This window comes from Pleuronectes platessa, chromosome 15 (assembly GCF_947347685.1).
Source record: "Pleuronectes platessa chromosome 15, fPlePla1.1, whole genome shotgun sequence".
Taxonomy (NCBI): domain Eukaryota; kingdom Metazoa; phylum Chordata; class Actinopteri; order Pleuronectiformes; family Pleuronectidae; genus Pleuronectes; species Pleuronectes platessa.
In genome coordinates, this window is record NC_070640.1 from 13,389,470 (window position 1) to 13,395,588 (window position 6,119).

Consider the following 6,119-nt stretch of genomic DNA (forward strand, 5'->3'; position numbering starts at 1 on the left):
TTTTACAATTTCCCTGGACAGCTATGTGGATGGTTTTGAAATCATTTTATGTTATCGTCACATGGAGTCGATTTAGTAGACATTAAACACACCAGCCTCACACTCATCAGACAGAGCAGGGTATGATACTGCAAAATATCAGTAAGACCCCCCCCCCCCCCCCCCCCCCCCCCCCCCCGCTCCACAACACCACCATTGTGGGGAACCACAGATTAGTGGTGGGAGGATAGGGGAATCCTGTTTGATGCTATAAACCAGCATTTATAATCCGAGACATTCACTTCAACAGTCAGAGACGCTCCCTCTTAGCATCCTCTTTGAGCTAGCATGTTCAAACATGTAACTTCTCAATTCTAAATTTAGAATTGAGAAGTTACACACTGCACTGTAATCTGTAATTGCTGCGCTGGGTTGACAGCGTTTATTTACTGCTGAGCAATTTTTCAATCTGAAAAATGGGGAGTCGACCTAATGAGTTCTCACAAGACCACGTGTAACCTATCAATAGGTTACCTATAATCAGCAGGATAGAGGCCCACTAACCTCAACTATATTCCTTTGGGGGGTTTGCTGTGCACCAACCCACACCAAAAGAACGTCTGATTTCTCCTGTCTGTGACTGAAGCTGTAGCATGAGGGAGCGTGACCCATTATCTTTTACATGCAGCGTTACCAGCGGCTTACAGACGTTAATCTGATGTAGTAAAATGAAGAGCATTTAATACACTGTCCATACCAGTCCTCTCTTATCCATACATATCCACACAATCCAACAAATATACCATATTATGGGGTGAATGCTTGTGAGGTGTGTTGTCAGATTCAAAACAGCTGTAAAACACCATTATGAAAAATGTAATGTTATTAAAAGTGGTTTCAAATGCTAAAATCCTTCAGTTTAGTTTTAGTTAGTGCTTGATTCAAATGTAAAAGGGTTTGTGAGTAATATCATTGCAAATATCCACTGTTACAAGATCAAAACAGCATTTTAAGTGTAGTACAAAAATGTAGGGATGGTTGATAGAGCAAATATCTATGTCAATAACTGTGTTTATGTTATCAATCAATATTTATCACGATAAATGTCATGTTATTATTTCTTTTCAAATTAAAGACTTTTTGCTCCTGAGTGAAGGTTGTGGTTTTAAACTCTCTCTCTCTCTCTCTCTCTCTCTCTCTCTCTCTCTCTCTCTCTCTCTCTCTCTCTCTCTCTCTCTCTCTCTCTCTCTCTCTCTCTCTCTCTCTCTCTCTCTCTCTTTATAGACTAAGTATGATTTAGAACAGCAGACAAAATCTGAGACCAGGTTTTCGTTTTATTATTTACATTGTTTTATTACCATGATGTTTTTAAAATACACTGGGAATTGGTAGTAGAACGATTTCTTCTCATATTATTGTCATATTTAATAGACTTTAGTCAACGTGACATGGACCCAATGAAACCATCTGAAAACAGTGTGTTTTCCTAAACTGCAATACATGATTAACTTAGCAAACAAATTTACAAGACTTGCTATGCACGTATATTCAGGCACAAGTGAGAAGCGCGAGATTTTATCGATGCTCCTAACACAGAGTGAAGTTTAGTTCAGTGGGGATTCACCCCCACACCTCATCTCGTCTCGTATATCATCGTCTCCTGCGAGGCATGCCAGTCTCTCCGAAGCCCCCCTCTACCTCCGCTCCCTCCCAGTGCACAGTGAGCTCTACCATAATATGATAATCCAAACCATAATTTGATATGGTTTATACAGCGGTGACTGACCAGCGCTATTATTATTTGATTTCAGACCAAAGGAGCTTCTGCTCAAATTTCTTGCATCCATTTTGCAGAATGATACATTCCTCTTGGACAGATGAGGAAGGATCATCAGGAAATGCTGCAGCACACAAGCAGTGATGAAAGTTCACATTCATAATGCGAACAAATTGTATGAGGTGTCTGTTGATGGAATTTATGGTTTGGCTTGCTGAGTTGGAAAACAAAAGGGATCCTTGAGCAGATAAAATAGATTGGACTGGGTTGAAAAGCTTCATTGGCATAAAATGAGAAACATGTCCAGAACAAAAATAATCATTAAAAGGTGCACAAATCTTTGAATTCAGTACTAATACATACAACACTTGAAAACAAACAAGGTTCGGCAGCTGCAGCAAAGTTACCAGCTCTGCTGTAATGCACAGTGGTGCTTTGTGTTAAATGATAATATCAGCATGCTAGTATGCTCACATTGATGAAGCTAACCTGCTTATGTTCGCAGGTGTAATGCTCACGCTGTAAGTTAGCAGTTTAGAATCCTGTAATTTGGGCTGATGGGAAGGCCTTGTTTGTGTAGCTATTTCAAATGTATGAATCTGCATTACATGAACAGTGAATTGATCATCAGAGACGTTACAGTTCACCCTGGGGAGGGGGGGGCGTTTCTCTTTAAAGCAATAATCATCCAGGATTCATGTTTAACTGTTCAAAACGTTTTGTGCCAATGCATGTGAAGATATTTGAATAGCTTAGTACTGAACTGCTGGTGTTGCTAGAGGAAAGGTCAGAGGATCACAAAAGTCCTTAGGATTCATCCTCGGGGGACCATGAATATACCACATTTCATGGTGTTCCATTTTTGTGACACAGTGGAAACTGGATATAGTGATCAAGCGTTTATTTGGATCAAAAATATTCAGACAGAATCTTTCCTAACACAATTGCTGTTTGAATAATTTGGTTAGATTGATGAAGGATTAGGCTTACAGTCTTCATTTCGGGTCCTTTCATACCGGTTTGGATTGTGAAAATTATGTTTTGTAGTTTTCACCGGCTCTCTCAGTAATTTACTGCTCCTCTCCGTGTCCCTATCACTGCCAACCGAGTAGAGCCAAACCGAGCGTGCCATCCATGCGTTGCCTAAGTTTACAAAGTCTGTTTGTGTGTGTTAGCGTGCATCTCGTTGTGCTTGTGTCAGTGCGAGAGACGAGCTGAATTAATAAATGAAGGCGTGCCGCTATGAAGAAAGATTTTACTAGTTTAAGAAAAGTATTGCTCATTACGAGCAGATGAAGAGAGAAAAGTGAGTGACACGTGATATCGCCCTTAACTTTCCCTGAATTTCTGGGACTATCATACAGAAGCTACGCAATTTGCTTATAGTGATCAATTTGACCCTGACAAACATTGTCACTGGAAGCGGTTTTCAATTATATTTAGGCCGGAATCAACATCACCATCCATGAACCCACATCTTTAGCGTGGCTCACAAAACCACTTTTATTTATTGAATTACAGTTTTGTAGTGAAATAACAAGCCAGTTAACTAGAAACTGCAAATGCACATTGCAAGATTACTTCATTGTTTCTAGGAACCTATCGGATTATGTTACTGATGATAAGACGTTAATCAGAATAATTGTAGGTCATACAGATATAGGTTATACTTAATTTAGAAAGCAATTTTCCTGACTGACCGAAACACTTGTAAAGTCTGACACGGCCTACAACAAAATGTCACCGCAGAGATGTGCTCTGCCTCCAGGGATATTTATAGGACTCATTATATAAACCTGATCACTGACAGCAGCAGCCTATGGGTACTAGTAAATCATGCTCCTCCTTATTGCAGCTGCAGGTTGTCCTGTCAGCAACTGATCTGAGCTTGACTGTCAAGTTTTAGGAAATGATCGGCCTTGAGTATTACTCAGCAGAATTCACAAGTGATTATCACTTATTCAACAGAATGTGCAATGGACAATGTTACATCAGTCACATTAACGTCAAAATGATGGATACAGTTTTAAGTTTAAGACATATGCAACTTCAAGCTGTGAGACATGGGGTTTTTAATTCAAACATTTCATATTGTTATCAATTGTGACCATAGATTGTATCTAGAGATGGACGACAAGACACTAAAAGTGAAGCAAAATCTTCTTGATCAACTCCTGGTGGCTGGTTCAGTAATAAGTCAAAAACCCTGTCTCCTCCATGTTTGTGGATGGGAGGCGGATCAAACTAAAAAGTCAAAGTAAATGCAAAATTAATGTTTCTCAAAGATGGTTTCTGTCATTTTAGTTAGTTCTCATCACACTGACTCTGGCTCAAAATGAAGTCAAAAATTCAAGATAGTACGTCTTCATATACAGTCTAAGTCGTACAGTGAGAGAGAAGATGTCAGTTCAGTCGTGCTAAAGGAGACAACTTCACACATGCATGACGGGACATTCATTGCCTCTGATAGAAAGTCTGTTATCTCCACCATTGCAGAGGTGAGGAAGTGATTTTGCGTGTGTTGTTTCTTTGTTGGGGTGCTGGGTCCAGGTTTCTGACCAGGCTCATGTAACAACTCTGCTAATTGAAGGCTGAAATGAAGTGTGTACAGCAACAGATGGATTACAGCCTCTTATATCTCATTATACCATGTAGCATTCACTCTATAACAGACAGCATAAACACAGTTGGCCAAAAGCACTAAGCAGCGATTGTTCGAGAACAAAAAAAGAACTTGATCAGCCCCTGGTTCCGGATGGACCATTAGGTGTCTCAGTTGGTAGCACTGCCACCTCAACAGGGTGAGTTCCTCTTGCTGGTCTTTTTATGTACCTGTGTTTGTATGGATTTCTTTGGTATCCAGTGACCTTTGGTTTGTGTTAACGATGACTAACACAGTAACGTGTTTGAGAGCGTTTCTCTGTCCGTCGTGTGTTGGACCTGTGATGGACAGCTGACCTATCCCGGGTATTTCCTGTCCATCAGCCAAATGTCTGCTTGTGCATTCTCACTGTGATGCTGGTTAGTCATAATTACAGTCACATGTGGGGAAGTGTCAGGCGTAGGAAATGGATGAAGCAGTGGCTGCTGATATTTTTAAACTTGTGGGAGAGTTGAATTGGCTATAACAAAAAAGACAGTAGATCCCCAGAGGATAACATTCAAGAGATTAATATAATCCATATGTTTGTTTTCTTCATGTCTTAAAGGCTTTGTCGCGCTACAGTGGTGTTGCCTCAGATCCAGTCGTTTTTCTTTATAAACCGCGTCCCAGTGCCTCTGTTGTAAGTGCACAGGGATTCTCAGTGTCTACTGTCAGGAGGACAGAGCAGAACCTCTGCTGCTTTGAAACATTTATGTGGCACCGCTGATCTACATTTGCATTTCTCTTTCTTGTCTGTGCTGGCAGGTGTTAACCTGTAAAGCTGGATACAACTGTCACAAAAGATGCTCATGGAATTGTTTGTGCATGAGTTTTAATGTACACCTAGGACTCCACAAAGTTGTATATACTATTGTTATAAAGATATTAAAGTGGATTTTATTTCAGATTTCAGACAACATTTTAGTTATCTATATTTTAAATACGTTCAATTTCTCATTTTAACAACGATTTATCTAGAACTCACTACTGCCTCCTCCTGATGTAAACAAGGGATGATAAGAGACGTTTGTCTTCTTGCGATCATCATTTGAGTGAACGCTGTCACAGAACAGCCATGTTACTCCCCGACAAGGAATCGACATTACAGGGGTTGTCAGGACAACCAGCCATGATTCACAGAGCCTCAGATAGGCCTCCACCTTGGGCTAGAAGCACTAGCCATGAGACTGAGCAGATGCTGTGACAGTCAGCCAATCACAGGTGAGACAGAGGAAAAAGATGACATCATAGGCAAATTAGGGCAAATGCAGTGAGGATTGTGTTTGTCGTGTCCGCCTCAGCCTTTTGTTTTCACTTTCACACCTGGAAATCTGTTATCAAATCTGTAAGTGTTTGGCAGATATGTGTTTGGTGTAATTTCTAAAAATGGAAAACTGAAATGTATTGGTATATGTCAAAAATTGTGTACAGAACATGCATAATCCTTTTACAATGAAAAAAAATTCAGCACAACTTGCATGTAATACATTACCTGTTAATTATAGGGAATCTTCTTTTTTATCAAAATATCAGTGATATAAATTTCATGCCATATTTGTAAACATACACTGCAAAGGCTTAGGGAATAGAATAAATGCTCTTGGGTGTCATCATCACACACCAACAATCTCTCAATAATGACAACTAAGATTATTCCTACACGAAATCAAAGTGTTCTATTCCACGTGCAATGTAAAATAACAAAGTTCAGTAGGTTTG